The sequence below is a fragment of the Coturnix japonica genome, chromosome 3, assembly GCF_054131305.1.
Source record: "Coturnix japonica strain WE chromosome 3, WE-NBRP24, whole genome shotgun sequence".
Lineage (NCBI taxonomy): Eukaryota > Metazoa > Chordata > Aves > Galliformes > Phasianidae > Coturnix > Coturnix japonica.
Genome location: NC_140665.1, coordinates 9,220,108 through 9,235,820, shown reverse-complemented (window position 1 = coordinate 9,235,820; position 15,713 = coordinate 9,220,108). Strand labels below are relative to the sequence as shown.

The following is a 15,713-nucleotide window of genomic DNA, read 5'->3' as shown; positions in this document are numbered from 1 at the left end:
GCAATAGGAAAGTTCACAGGCTAAGAAGCACTTGTCACCATTTTTTAAATTACAATTGGCATTCCCGAGGAGGCAGCCATTTTACTGAAATATGATCCATCTATTCTCCCTCCGCCAGGCAGGCCAGGCAGCCAGTAGGATTCTGAATCTATCACACTTCTGGTGGGGAAGTGCCACTTGGATTGTAAAACCATGCAGTTGTCCAGAGATGCCGCTCTCCCTTCATGGTGCACAAGGCAACACATGGGATAACGACACGGGTTTCTTCCTCCAGAAGAAATCAAGCTGTTGCAGAGTGAGTTTAGACAATCCCATGAGACGTTTGGTATGCTGGGGCTTTTTCATGACTGTGCTTTTATTTTTTCGCGAATGTGCCCTTTGGTTAAAATCTACTGAGACCTTGAATGGAGTGGTTAAGAAAGTAGATTTTCACCTGGAAGGAAATCATAAACCAGCACGGTGATAATCATGAGGGCTGCTAAAAGAGAAACCTTGTGCACCTATTTCATCCCCGTTGCCTGATAATTTACAGCAATCCTGCTGGACGTGCATTTCTGAAGGCAAACGTTTTGCTTCTAATGTTCTACTTTTTTAGGTTATGTTGTTGAATGTATGGACTGAGTAAATCAGAGTTGTTGGCTGTTCAGTATACAAACACGAAGTGCAACTCTGACTCTTCTGTGTGGGACTCACAGTCTAGTTGAACAAGTCAGAGAAAAAGTTCCAAAGAAACATCATGCATTAAATGAGCAATGGTTGGAAAAGACCATGAAATGAATTATATGCAGGTGAAATAACCCATGTCACATAGGTTGCCTAGCTTTGATGTGCTGTTCATGCCTTGTGTTGTGCAGAAGATCAGAATGCTGTACCTTGACCTTCTGGAGTTCATTGCAGTTCATCTTCAGTCCCACGTTCAGCAAATTGCTGAAAAAGGGAGCAAGTGTGTAGCTCACCATGACTAGGGCTGTACCCGCTGGGAATAGGTGCGACCTCATGGACAGCTGACATGGAAGAAAGAATATCAGACTGTGGATACCATTTGGAAACCCAAGAACACCACCACCTTGACATAAATCCACATAAGCCAGAGGTAGGCTTTGAACAGATCTGCTATAAAGTGTGCTCATAAAAATGAAGGCCAGTGTCCACAGTAGAGTATAGGTTCGAACCTCTTTAAGTGCTTTTAGGATTTCCACTTACAGAAATTGGCTGAATCATGAAAAGTAAAGTGATGTATTATCAAGCTGGTATCACTGATTGTTGGTTTGACATCACCTGCACTGCTGGCATCAAGGAAGCTTAGTGCAAAAGATAGGGCATTTATCAGATAGGGAGTTTATCAGCTGCTCAATATTGCTTCAAAGATCTATATAAGTTGTGTTTAATTAGCTAGTACTTCATCTGTGCTAACACCATTAAGGACAATGAATGCCGGCTGATCCCCATTGCTGAGGTTCTTGCCTTTGTATTTTGCCTTTCACTGGCTATACCTTCTCCAAGCTAGCTGGGCACCAGTTTTTGCCATTGATCTAATGCATGTATTTTCAAAGATGCACGCTGCCATCACTACACCTATAGATCTTGACTGTAATTAGATGTATTGAAAAGTATTCTGAAGCAAGTGTTTGCAGACAGTTTTTCAGGCAAACTTTCAGACTGTTGAGCTGAGCAAAACGGGTATCATTTTTCTTTAAAGAAAATATTTTGCTCCTGAAATCATGAATTTTTTGGAATAATAGGCAAACTGTCTTTGTTGTACATAAACGTCTTATTTATGCATCTTCACTGTTGTGATAAATTAACTGGGCTTGTTTTATATTTCCCTACAGTTTACTTTAAATAATCCTTCACAGACTTTCACCACAAGACCACATAAGATTCCTTTTTTTAATACCCAGAATGCTGAAATAGCATTTTGAGCACAGACTGTAATGCATAACAAGTGTATAATTTCTTATTGGGAATGCTGTGCAAAAACTTGTTTTCCTATCAGCCAGTCTAAATTTTTTGCTTAATTCACTAGAACCCCTGTGTGTCTACAGGGGTAATTTATAATTAGAGCTGCAGCAAGCAGCTTGCTGGAGAGGCATACGTTCACGGACAAGCCTGTTAGGCTTTGCTCCAGATCTGAGCCCCTACACGCCTCCATTTGGCCAACAGCCTCCAAGCTGGGCTCACAGTTTAAGAAGGGATTTTTCTTGACTAATTTGGAAAAAAATGTAGCAAGCTCCCTGAGCTCCAGAACTCTTTGCAAATGAGCTGGGGAGAGCTGTGTGTGTGTGTGTGTATGTGAGTGTGCTTCTGTCTGTGTGTGTGCGTGTGTGTGTGTGTGTGTTTGAAATGGCCCACCTGTATTAAGCAAGGTTTCTGCACAGGTTGGTGCAGGAGGTAGTGTCTTTTCTTCTGCTAAGCATCGTACACATTAATGGTGCTACATAAATAATATGTATTATTTATAAATATAAATAATAGTAATACAGCAATAATCTAAGTCATTCCATCAAGATCTCGCACTCCAAAGATTACCGCCATGATTCTGATTTTTAAGACCGGCCCATTGAAAATGAGGGGAGGGAAAGGAGGAAATAAGAAGCCAAATTCTGTGTTGGTGGCTGATTCAGCAGTTAAGGCGAACGTGCCTTTGCATACTACAAAAACTCTTGTGTGCTCCCAGAAGAGCCTCCTGACATTGCTTATCGTTTCTCTTCTTTCTACCACAAAACCACCAAAAAATAAGAGTAATGGGAGTGCAAAGGGAGAGAGAGAGAAATTAAAGAGCTGAGGCACGTGAATTACGTCATTTTGTTACTGCTCAACAAATAAGAGAGGCTTATGTTTACATCCTAAACACCATAGTCTGCTGAAATTGGTGGGAAGCTTCTCAGAGATTCTGGATGGGACCAGCAGTTGTGAAGCCATCAGGCATTGCTACTACTACAGCTCTTCCCATCGGTTACTTTCAACTCAGAACTTTTCTCCTACTGTCACTACTTGTTTAAAATAAATAGGTACTTCCTTAACTCACATTCTCTTTCCTATCTCCTCAATCTCTCTGGGAGTTTCCAACACTCTTTATGTCTTTCTGATGGATACAGAATCATCTCAGTTCTGTGTAGCGTTTGTCAGCTTCTTTAAAGCATCAAATTATTTGCAGGCAAATCTGTACAACGGGAACTAAACATGTTCATGTAGATGCATTACAGAGTTGCAGCAATTTGAATATAGGAAATTTTGTCTTCTCTTTAATGTGCAGTTCATGGACTTAATGCATAGGCTTAGATTAAAGGATTTTGTATGTGTTGAAGAGCTCAGACCTTTCAGAATTCTCAGTTTTGATTCAGGAGATTCAGACCATTCCCATCAGTGCTCTTTATTCACCATCCAAAAAAAAAAAAAAAGTGAAAGAAAAAAGGGTTCTTATATTTGCAACTGGCAACAAGGAAAAAAAAAAGTTTGATTCAGAATAATTGGTTGAGGAGCTTTCCGGGAGAATTAATGTAACAAGAGGTGCTAAACTTCTTGCACTTAAAAACACAAATAGGAGTATTGGACAGAAGTTGTCAGTAGGTGGTCTCTTAATATCTTACCAGTTTTGAAGTTATGAAAAGGAGCAAGACTTTTTGAAATCTAGAAAAGAAAGAAAGAAAAGCTAGAAACAGAGTGAAAGAGCAGAGTCGCAGCGCCGGTGACCCGAGAAACCTCATTGCTCCACTTACACTGGCACAATGTCACGTTCTCAGTCACTCCATCACCAGCACAGGGAAAAAAAAAAAAGCTTTTCCTTTCCTTTTAGTCAAAGGCAGTGGGTAAGCAGAGCACGCGGTTCAGAGGGTCATTAAAAAGCATCAAAGGAGGCAGCCTCATGATGGTAATAAGATGGCTGCAAGGAAATAAAGTGGGCATTGATCTGCACTATCGAGTGTGACATTTTAACCGAAGCTAAAAGCCAAGAGCAGATCTAGCCCTCTTATTCATCTGCCTGCCTGTTTTAGTAAATTGTCTTTTTTTTCCTCCAACCAGTGGCCTCAGAGGTCACTTCATATTAGCTGGCTTGTTAATACCGAGGCAATCAATACTTAATCAACAAGTAATGGGATTTTGCAGTCATCCTGTATGATCTTTCAATAAAGCCCCGAATCTATCTCAGCCCATTCAGAGCCTGACTAAAGGTGCACGATTGCTGCAGAGCAGGGATTTGATGGTCTGATGCTCTTAGGCTGATCTGCATCTGATTAAGACACCATGCAGCCACTGTCCTTCACCCTTTTGTTCCTTTATCCCCGTATAATGTAGCATGGCAGAGAAATTCGTCATCTTAGCTTTTAGATGCAACAGCAAAGGAATTAATATTTCCTTACCGCAGGATGATCCAGCCTCTTGGTCATGATATGCAACCAAAAAAACACCCGACAGCACAGGGGGAGGGAAACTGTAGGAGAGACCGTGACAGGTTGCATGTTTCGCCTTAGAAAATGAAGTTATAACGGATGGATCCAAACCAGCCTTCTTTACTCTCCTCATCCTCCTCACTGAGAAAGGTGTGCCAGCGTGACAGCCATCATCATCAGACATGGTTACTTGAGAACTGCTAGTACCAGGGATCCACTGAGTCAGGGAGGGGAAACAAAAGCAAAACTGTCAGGCTTCTCCAAACATCCATCTTATCAGATGCTGAAGTATCTTGTGGACAAGGCTTGAGGACAGCACTGCTTTAGGCTAAAGGATCCCTTCTTCTGCCATTGTTCCCAGAAACTGCCCAGTACAAGGAAGAATACTAAACAGATCTTGGTAGGAAATAGCCTACAGTATTGGCCCTCCAAAAGCAGCAACAAAGGCCAGAAAGAACAGTGGTAAAACTCAATTTCACAAGCTGTTTCCTGTCTCTTGAGTTGCACTTGCTATAAAGGCCATGGTATACTGGGTTTGTTGTGATTATTGTGGTAAATATAAAACATTTTTACAGTCTTCTATATGCGGCCCATACACACGTGCATACCATGAGTTTGTATCGGTGTGAATGATATCAAAAGGAGGCTCTGTTTGAAGAAAGTCTACAGTCTCAATTGGCTTCTGAGTCTTTAGAAAAGAAAGACTTGCATGGTGGGGTGTGCAAGGAAGGGTGAGAGTTAGTGGAGAAAAGAAAACCAAAGATAACTACTTGAACAAAAACAAAAGAACAAGTGAGTAAAATAGGAATAAAGGAATATAATGAAACCTGCAGATGACTGCAGACATACTTCTGCTTCAAGGGGGCACCTGCTCCCTCAGTGTCAGGAGTGACACAGGGCTGCTGCTGGCAGGGCTGTGCTGGGGGGAGGACTGCTGCCCTGTGTACTGTGTGAACCTGGTGTTTGTGCTTTTTGTTTGCCACCATTACTGGCAGAAAGGCAGCATTCAGCAGGCATGTGTATGAAAACACACTGATCTGAGTGTTTTATTTTGTGAATACGCATTTCTGGAAACTGAGCCTGTACCTCCCATTTCCTACTCTCCCCAGGGGCTGGGGTGTTCACACTGCTTCCAACAATGGCTTTTATATTCTGAGTTGCCATTTTCTACCAACTTGTTGCATTTCTTCTGTCTGCACCCCCTGAGCATGCAGTTGTGCAGGCAGCAAGAGCAATCATGGAATTTCTGAACCAGAAGGTTTAAGCACAGCACCAGAGGGAGCAGTACCAGAGAAGGGACATCCTGGGGGCACCTTATGGCACCATATGAATGCCACCCCAGTGATTCTCTCAGAGTGCTCAGGGCCGGTTCTGCTCAGACACCGCCTGCTTTAAAGCACACTGAGATCTTAAATGACTTCGCAGTGTTTTAGTTGGTCCTGCCAGTAAAGCTAGCTCACTGGCTCTCATAGTCTGATACAGGAGGCACAATAATATGGCTCACAGCTTTGCTCTCTGTGAGATCCTCTTTGCTATTGCCAGAGGCTGGGATTTGCACAAAGGTAGGCAGGGTGGATATGGCCCCTCACTCTGGCTTGGACAGCTGATGGCGCTGCTGAGTGCAGGTGCTGTTGTGCCATCTATAAGGAGAGTGCAGAGAGAACTTCACATGGTGGATTCATGTGACCAAGACTCAGCGTCCCCCAGACACTAAATGTGTTTGCTGTGGTCATCATCACCTTAGTACAGGTGATTTTTTCTGCAAAAGCATATCAGAAATGATGCATCCCTACCTGATGGCTGAGCGCTGCTGCTGTTCCCATTTGTTTGAGTGAGCGCTGCAAACAGGAGGACATCACTTTCATGCCTACAAAAATGCACTGGCTCAACTCAGGCCAGTGCATGAGCAGTGATTGAGTGAAATTGGGCAAAAAGGAGAGTTGGCTCACACATCAGTCCAATCCTTTAATCAGAATGAATTGAACGCTAATCTGCTTATTGGCAATGAGCAAATAGGCAGCCTCAGATATGGTATGCTACTCTGTTTCATGGATATATGTATTTGTGCAGAGTATGGGAGCATGGATTAAAATTAGAACTGCGTGAGCCCTGTAGGATTGCATTCATGGTGAAGTCTGCAAATGAATCTGAGTTGCCTGATTTACAGAGACTGGAAACAAACCAAGTCTTCTAGTCTTGTTTTAAGGCTGGTGTGGGCTGTGGGGATGGGATCTTTATTTGTACATCTTCACTTGCACTTTCTCCAAGCTCACCTTCCCTAAGTAAGGCAAGAAGATCTTAGGGATTCCTGGTGAATAGCTGCACAGAGAGGAGCAAAACCAGTTGTCTTCTCTGGTTGTTCTAAGCAACGATGAGTTTCATGAGATATATTTCTTCCAAGTCTTCCATTAAAAATGAGTGTCCGGGGAATCATTTGCTTGCTCTTCTCCACTGTTAGAATTACTTATCTTCCACTAGTGCTTCCTGGCTTAATCTCAGGGCATGTATTAGTTCTTACCTCCATAGAACATCACTAGAGGAAACAATTAAGTCTTTTATTCTTTAGCTTTGGTGGAAGTACTAGGGAAACAACTGGTGGACGTCTTTTCTTGGAGCTTCTGTTTTTCAGTGTTTATTTCAGCTGGGCTCATTGCTGCTCAGAAGTGGGTGCTGGGATGTGACTCCCCTGCTGATGAAACAGTGGTCAGTCAGGGAAAAAACAAGTGGCTAAATATGTAGAGTACAATGAGAACTACAAAACTCCTAGTGACAGTGCCTACTGTGGCCTGCTAAGAGCTCCAGAAATCATTCTTTACCTTGTAGAGGAAGGTAGGTCTGGTAGCTCTTAAACAGTTATGATAAAGCCAAGAATGCCCTTATTTGGCTAAACATCAAACTTTCAAACCCCGTGCAGTGCTGTGTTGTAATTAATTAATTACTGTGGGCTGGATTCCTGGATTTTTGGGAGAGCTAGGTCCATTTCTGAAAAGCTGAGACTTTTTCACAGTGCATCCACTCAGGCTTTGAAGCAGCAACTGAACAGTCTCAAGAGCAGTGTCTTCTGGGGCTAAAGTATCCCTTGTTGAGAAGATGGCAATCAGTAACCCTTGTATGTATCTTTCCTCTGTGCTGAAGCTCTCTGCTGCTGGAATCAATAGCAGCTGTAATAGCCCAACGCATGGATGACACACCTAGCAGCAAGACCTGCGCATCAGTGCGCTGGGACATGCTGTGGGGGCTGCCACGTTACACCCGGCTGCAAGGAAAGCTAGAAATTAAATATCAAAAGATGACAAATAAAGCATGCTGCCTCAGCAGATGCCTGTCAGGGGCAGATCTTCTTCAAGGCCCCCGTTACCACTGTCAGCACCTCTACGTCCTGCTGAGCCCCGATTTTCCCTTCCACGGGGATGCAGAAGTTCCCCATGCAGTCCCAAGTGGAGCAAGCTGTGCTCCAGCCAACTAACTCATGGTGCTAGGCACTGCTGCAGCAGGGCTGGGGGGCTACAGGTGGACCCTGCAATTTGCTGCCAGCAATATAATCCCTACAGTACGGCTGTGGGAGGAATATTGCTCATATTGTACAGTGCTGGAGTCCCAGAGCAAAAAAAAAGAAAGAAAAAAGAAATAATAAAAGAAAAACAAACAAACAAACAAACAAAAGGTGCTGTCTAGAAGTTGTCATTGTTCACCAGTTCTGCATCATTAGTGGGTTTGGGGCTGAATGTCTCCCTTCTGCTGGGCAGGCGGCTATTTGCAGCTTAATTAACTGTACTTTAGCGCTGCAGGTTTAACTCAGAGGATTAGCAAATGCTCTGGACAGTGTTGCCGTTAGCAGGGGGGTTTGAACTCTGAATGGGAAAGATCAACAAAGTGTCTCATATGCATTTTGTAAGCGATGACAGACTACAGCGAGCTACCAGGAGGCTATATTAGGTAGAAATCTTACATGTAGCTGGAATGGGATAAGGGGAAAAACAGAGATAGGGAAGAATATGCGACTATTTTTGTCCATCAGCCAGAAACCTATTGGTCAGTTTATTACAGAGAGTGTCTGGAAAGGTCAGCGGCTTGGTGAGCTGTGCTGTGAAACATGCCTGGACTGAACTGAAACACTGATTCCTGTGTAAGCCAGGCAATCTCACAACTCTCAGCTGTGAGCTGCAGCACGGATGCCGACTATCCTACGCATGTGTTACAGGCATGTTGATACTGGTTGGTTGTGACACCTTTTGTCCATTCCCCAAACAGTCTTGTTTTCTGCTGTGTTGTTTCTTTCCTGCTGGATTTCAGTGGGGTGTGCTTCAGTGTGTGTGCCCCACACACACAGCTGGCAAGTGGAGCTTGTTCTCAGGCTGACCCTACTGCACGGAGACAGGACAATGGCGGTACAACCTGCATTACTCACATTCCAGCCTTCACAAAGCTGTCATCAGCATGCCTGGAAAATTAATGTCATTACGCTGTCGCTCGAGGCTTGGCATGGCTGCTGCCTGCCTGCGTGGGAGAGGAAGCCGTGGTGGGAAGTGAAGGTTGTGGCTCACAGCTGCAAGGCAGGGACGGGCACTGCTGAGAACTGATAGGTGTTGGTTTTCTGGGGTTTTGTAACTTGCAGTCCGCCCTCTCTGCTCCATACTGGAAGGTTTTGTATATCATAGCACTATCTATCTTGTAGTTGTTACTGAAGTCAGTGCTAGCTGGGTACTGATAGGGTTCCTGTTGTTCAGTATGGTTTTGTGATGTGGTCCAATTTCCACTGGGCATTATCTTGAAAAGAAGGGTGAGGATGCAGCAGTCTTTCTCTCCTCTGGATTTAAATATATCTTGACCACCATACTCCTGTGTGGGGTTTTTTTTAGGACATCCTGTCATGAGACAAATTCATAATTTTAAAATTGGTGAATGGAGTCATGAGTATATATATGCCTTGTCCTTGACAGCAGTGGCACTCAGCTAACTGAGGAACTGTTCAACTGTGCAAGGATACCTAAAATCCTCACATCAGCCTTCAGAGCAACTTTGGAAGAGGGCATTTATTTGAAGGTAGGTGGAAAAACCACAGAAGAGCCAAGAAGCAGGAGAGGAAGGAAGAGGGCATCACTGCCTCTTCTTGAACCACTAGACCAAGGCAGTGCACTGCTGCCTTTAGTACCCAAAAATAGTGTGAGGAGCATAAAAGCAACCTGCTTCCTCTGAAATGGGAACCATGTGACAGAAATCTGTATTGGGCTGCACCTGAGTACTGAAATGCGTAGAGAGCACTGTATGGCTTCCACAGAAAGCCTCGTCCTGCAAGATCAGCAACTAACAGAAATCTTGTCTGATTGATATAGGGAACTATAAGGGCTGTCTGGATAAGTTGAGGCACGTATTCAGCAATGATCAGAACTTCAAAATGGCAAGATCTTCTGGCCTGTCACCCGTGTGATGAAGAAACTTGGATTTTTGTATGAAACTTGTCAGATGCTGATCACTGTCGCCACACAATAGCTGTATACAAGGCATTAACCAACAGACATCCTCTCTGTGTTGTCTCTATGTCATTTGTTCATTTGCACCATGAACATCCAGATCAATAGACCAGATTCCAGACTCTTCGTCTTCCTTGTAAGTACAGATTAAGTCCCATTCCATATAATGTGAGTTCAACAATGCAAGTAAAATAAAGAGATGCACTGAAAAACACAAGTGAAAGCAGGCTCTGCTCTTGTGCCTACTGCATATACATGCAGGTGAGCTCCATCCACATGTGCTGCCCAGCAAGATGGCACTTTGGTCTTAGCACTGTAGCACTGCACACAGAAATAACAAAACAACAGACGCAATGTATTGACCTCTGTTGAACTACTGTTTGTTTGACTGCTCTGGCTAATATCCCAGTAACTCATATATGTGTAGGTGCTCTCTGTCTTTTTTCTTTTTTTTTTTTTCTTTTTTTTTTTTTTTTTCATGCTAGCCATGCAGGATTCACTGAAGATGAAAACAAATAATTTCCCTAATAAACAACAAAAGGGCCCATTGCTGTAGGGGAAGACTGCAGGGGGAGCAGATGGGGCACTGCTCAGAGCAGATCAGGTGTGTTCTCTGCAGGACCCAGGGAGCTTCTAGCAGAACAGGAAGAGACAGAAGGTTGGTGCCAGGAGCAGTGCTGGCCAGCAGTGCTGCTGAGGTGCCAGCAGCCTGGCGAGTTCTGCAAGCTCAGGTGTCTGCAGGCACGCACGTGGCAGCTCTTGTTATCTCACAGTGGTGTATCCTGTGTATTTCACCTTTTACTTTGCTCTCAGGAAAAAAAAAAAAAAAAAAAGAAGACGAAGAAAGAAAAAAAAAAAAAGCTTCAAAATTCAGGGCAAAACCATTACAAGGGAGCTGTGAAAAAATAATGCTTTGTTTATGTGCCGCTCTAGCCTGCTGCTTTGGCGACTGGGGATAGACCGTAGCATCTCCTCACTGTTTTTTTTAATCCCAAGTCATTTCTTGAGGTCCCGATTTATTTTAGACAGCTTCTGCTTGAGTGTCTCTCCGTCAGAACGTCTGGAGAACCACTTAATGTTTGCACTGGAAGTCCTTCATTCAATTTTTGATCAATGACAGATCAGGAGCTACCGTTCTTGGCCTGAGATTGCTGAGAAATGTGGAAGGGGCCAAACAGAGCATGTCTGTGTTTACGTTCCGGGGAAGAGGCCCATCTGGACTGGCTCTGCTTCGCCTCCTTTCTCTTCAGCGATCCGTTTGCAAAATGACAACTTTCTCTCACAATGACAATCACTCCTAAAGCAAGTGGTCATGCTTTGCAGTCACTGCCTGATTGCCAATATTTACCTTGCTTTATTACAGGACTGTAAACTTTGGTTGGCTATCAGAGGCAGCTGATGACTCTGACAATTTGGAATCTGAAGGGCTCTCGTGAAATTAAACACCGGCTTTGCGTGCCATCCGAGCCTCTGGATGGGCAAGTGAAAATAAATGTTCGAAAGGCTGTACTTTATATAGCCACAGACTTGACCTCTAAGTGCCTTAAAAGGGCTCACATACTTAAAGGTGCATTACCAGGCCTTACACTAATTCACTGTGATAGCTAAAGTGCTTTGTGTATACCACAAGAGACCAGAAGCCCTTGAGGATCCTTTCGAGCAGAGCATGTGGGCAGTTAACATTATTCAGCTTGAATTTTGTATTTGCAGCCAGTCATGAGTGAAAGTAGGGGTAGACTATTTGCATATTGTTTTGGTATAGAGCTGGAAAAATGCTTCCATATGTGTAAGTCAAATAACTTCATCCTGTGTGTTTTTTTTTTACATGGCTGGAAAACTCAGAAGCAGCAAAAAACTTACTAGTTTTTGGTTTTTTTTCCAATTTTCCTCTTTTCCTCACTGCAGATTTCTTCGGACCGCTCATCCCTCCCTCTCTTCAGCTTTGCTGGTCTAAGCGGGAATACTTGAGACTGATTTTAATTCTTAACTAGATGGACATGATTTATTAATTCACATTTGAAATAACAATTGCAGTCGGAAGGAATCAGCTGAAAGCCTTAATTACATTGGAAAATATGCTTCAGCGTAGCATGGACCCATCCAGATTTCAGAATGCATAATTATCATCATTTTTTAATTTTTATATTTGAGAAATTGTGATGGGGACCAGACTCTGCTGGCTACTCATACTGCTTCAAAGCAATGCTTAAATCAGAACTGAGTCTTTAAATAGATCATTTTCTTACTTGCTTGTTAGTGCCCAACCACATATGTAGACTTATTGTGCAGGGTTTGGCCTAAGCGTTGCATTATTTTTACATCTGAGCCAACTAGCAGTTTCTGTGCCCAGTTCTGAAGGGAAAAAAAAAAGATGTTAAACTGCGAATGTGCACAGGCATATGAGCTGAGATTAGGTAATTTGGGATCACTCCATAGAAATCACATATGGGCTTTGGGAACTGGGAATTCATTCCTGCTTGAGCAGTGACCAAATGGAGAACGAGGAAAGAAAGACCAAGGTAATAAAAAAAGCTACAAAAACATCAGACTTTCTGAAATGAAAAAAAAAAAGTACCACAGAACAAAAAAGAAAAAAAAAAAAAAAAAAAAAAAGAAAAACCAAAGCCTTCCTTGCCTTAATCTTGAAAAAATACAAGAACTGAAAGCGCCATTGGCCTACTCAAGCCCAGTGAAGTAACACACTTAGATCCCTTCTGTAGCTATGGTTGTAATTCTGATCACCATTCGGTCTCATAAGGCTTTATGCTGCTTACTTTTTCCTTCAGCTTCATCCAAAGATACTGCCATGTGTGGTGGATCAGGGGCCAGCCCCACAAACTACATAGGCTCTCTATGTCAAAGGGTTCTTCCCAGTCTTTGCCTGAAACAGAATAGTCTGAAGTTGTACACAGAAGTGCAGAAGTAATGGGTTAGACTGGGGAAGGAAATATCACCTTAAGCACTCTCAGTGTCCTTAACTGGTGTTACAAGCTTTTGCCTTTTCCCTTCAAACTTAATGAAACTTCTTACACCTGTATGCATGCAAAAATGTACTTCTGAAGTAAAACATGGTAAGTGCTCTTCAGAAGCCTTTGTTAAAATAGAGAGGAGGATCCTTCTTTTATTCCTAGTCCTTCAGATGTGCGCAACTCTTCAAACATTTTTACAGGCAATCAGTATGGCTCTTCGTGGGTATAGCTTGCATGATGAAATGATTCCACTTATTCTTTCTTCTGAAAGATGGAAATGACGCTGCCTAGCTGTGTTCTTCCTTAGCGCCTTTTGCACAGTGTAGCTTTTACTCTGTTGAGCCCCAACCCCCCACGATGCACCTACAGGGTACTTCATCAGCTCTCCAGGTCTCCCACAACATTTGTTGCCATTGTCATCCTCCTGAAGCCCATTCAGGACCCCTGTTTATTGGCTGCCCAATGAGTCCACCTTATGTGTGACACAGCCTTCTTTTTGCACAGGGCTTGCTCAGACCAAGGAGCAAAACCACAATTCTTTCTCCACCTGGCATGGTTTCCATCAGTGTTTGCTGTCTGCCAACGTCACAGTGATTTACAGAGCACTGGGTCATCATTATATACGTGCTGCCAGTGAGGGCAAGAATAACCCCAGGAGCAACCCCAGCAGTCACTGAGCTCCTCTAACAACATCTAATTGCCTGATATTTAAAAATGTCCGGAGTTAAGTTCAGGATGTTTGTTCATCCTTTCCCAGCAATAACACTGTTTAAAGATGCACGTATGTTTATATGTATATGTATAGTACGTATGTACTATATTTTATGTGTATGTATATATAAAAGTATATACCTACACACCCACAAACATACATACGCTAGATGTCACACTCATCAGCTTGAGAGAAGCAGGACAAAGCTCTGGCCAAACTGAAGATGAAAGAAGGTAATCAAGGCTGAAGTCCTTGATTGAGGAGAAAGTTTCAATGAGCAGTGTAGTTCTGTCATTTTGGAAACAGGATTTCTGAGAACAGAGAACAGTATTGCTTTAGGATCTGATTTTATTCTGAATGTTTGAGTACTTAAATGAAAGGTAAGACCACAACATATGCACAGAGGGCATTGTTGGTGCAAAAATCATACCCTTCTCTGACCCCAGCAGTGATGTTTCTGAGAACTAAGCACCCCTGTCTTTATCCTCCTTGCTCCCTGGCAGCAAAAGTTTATTTTTATTCCCATTTCTGTGATAGGAAACTGAGAATCAGGGAGACAATAATTTGGACTTTCGAAGGATTCTGTTTAAATAACTAGGTATAGAAGGAAGGCAGCGTGCCAGGAAAAGAAGGCCTTCTGAAAACATTTCTGCAAACATCAGGAGGGAGCCAAATGCTTTCTGCCCTGCTGGCCCTCCTGGGAAGGACGTTTTACTGCAAACCTGGCCTTAATTGGTGCTGAGCACTGGAAAATTCTAGTCCTCTGCCCAGCAGTATGGCATTACAGGTCAGCCTGGTGTATCCCAGGCCAGAGTATGCTGCAAGAAACCATTCATCCTCTGATGCAATTTTTGCCCTGAATGTACAGGCCCAGTTTTATTTTGCTTTATTTGTAGGAGGATAAAAAATACTCTCCTGACACTTTTTCCATCCTTTTTCCTTTTTTTGGTCACTCTTATCTTTCAGCCTGGGATTTGCAATAGGTTGGCCCTTCCTGCCCTTTCCAAAACACACTGAGAAGGAGCCATCTGTGGGTTCCCCCTGTTGATATATTTCCAAAAGACCTTGTAAAGTGACATTAATTGTTTTGACTGCATGCACCTATTCGTTATTACACACTGCTGCCTGATTCCTGCCATTCTTTTTCCTTTCCCAAAGTAATAATCTTACGCTATGCTCAAATATTTGTGTACGATCAACTCGGGGAAGTCAGCCAAGAAGCCTTCCTCCCGCCAGGACCCTGAACACGGAGATGTTCCGCAGTCAGTTCAGTGCAGGGAACACATTTCATACTTATCAGGCAATTTCTTATGTACAGATGGGACCCTCCCGCACCACATTATTGAAATTAGCTCCTCCAGATTCCTTCTGCTTGTGGCTTGGACTGGCTGTAGAAGATCTGAGCACGTCACCTTGAGCATTATCTCTGCTGATGTATGGGGTTGTTGACTGCGCTGACTATGAGCTGACATCCAGTGCCAAACATTTCTTTCTCCAGTAAAGCCACGGCAATCTGATGGACTTCCTAGGCAATATCAAATCCCAAGCAAAAGCTTATAAAAGCTACTTCAGAACACTGCCAAATTATTAGTATTCTTTTTCATAATACAGACGCTGTTTCATTTTTATTTTTTTTTTAAAAAAGAAAGAAAGAAAAAGAAGAAGAAAAAAAAAAAGAAAAAGAAAAAAAAGGGCAAGAGAGAATGTTTTTCCTTCCAGCCCTCTTGGGATTTATTTTGTAGAAAATATCAAAACGGGGAAGACTTCTCCAGGGCCAGGGGTCAGAATCTTTGACTAGACTGTTCTAATGTGAACATATAAAAATTCACTCAGTTCTCATTCTCTCTGCCTTTTATTTAATGTACAGTCCAGGTAGCTCCACTTTGATTCCTTACATTACTGTCCTTAGCACTGAACATTTGCTCTGAGTGTTTTAAATTTCTTTCATGAATTCTGAAGATGGGAAACTTCCGGAAAATTGCCTTTAGCCTAATGTTAATGTACTGTCGCCAATAAAACAATTCTGTTATTCCAGCTGACAATGAATAAACAACCTCTTCATATTCCTTCTGGGAAGCTCTAACTTGAAATAATCTTCCCTGTAATATGTCCACTTAAAAATAGCATTTTCTTACTGGTTTCCTGTGAATAATATCTGCATACCTTAATA

The 15,713-nt window shown here is 42.8% G+C and overlaps 1 long non-coding RNA gene across 20 annotated transcripts in view; it reads left to right on the top strand.

The window, feature by feature from the left end:
• Positions 1–15,713, top strand: part of LOC107310797 (uncharacterized) — a 423,706-nt gene that overhangs the window by 387,137 nt on the left and 20,856 nt on the right. Inside the window, exon 5 of one of the 20 annotated variants that reach the window (XR_014944418.1) lies at positions 11,768–12,481. The exons of the other annotated variants lie outside the window; for them this stretch is intronic. This is a non-coding gene — a long non-coding RNA (uncharacterized LOC107310797). Of the gene's footprint in view, positions 1–11,767; positions 12,482–15,713 lie in introns of those variants that run through there. 20 annotated transcript variants of the gene reach the window in all.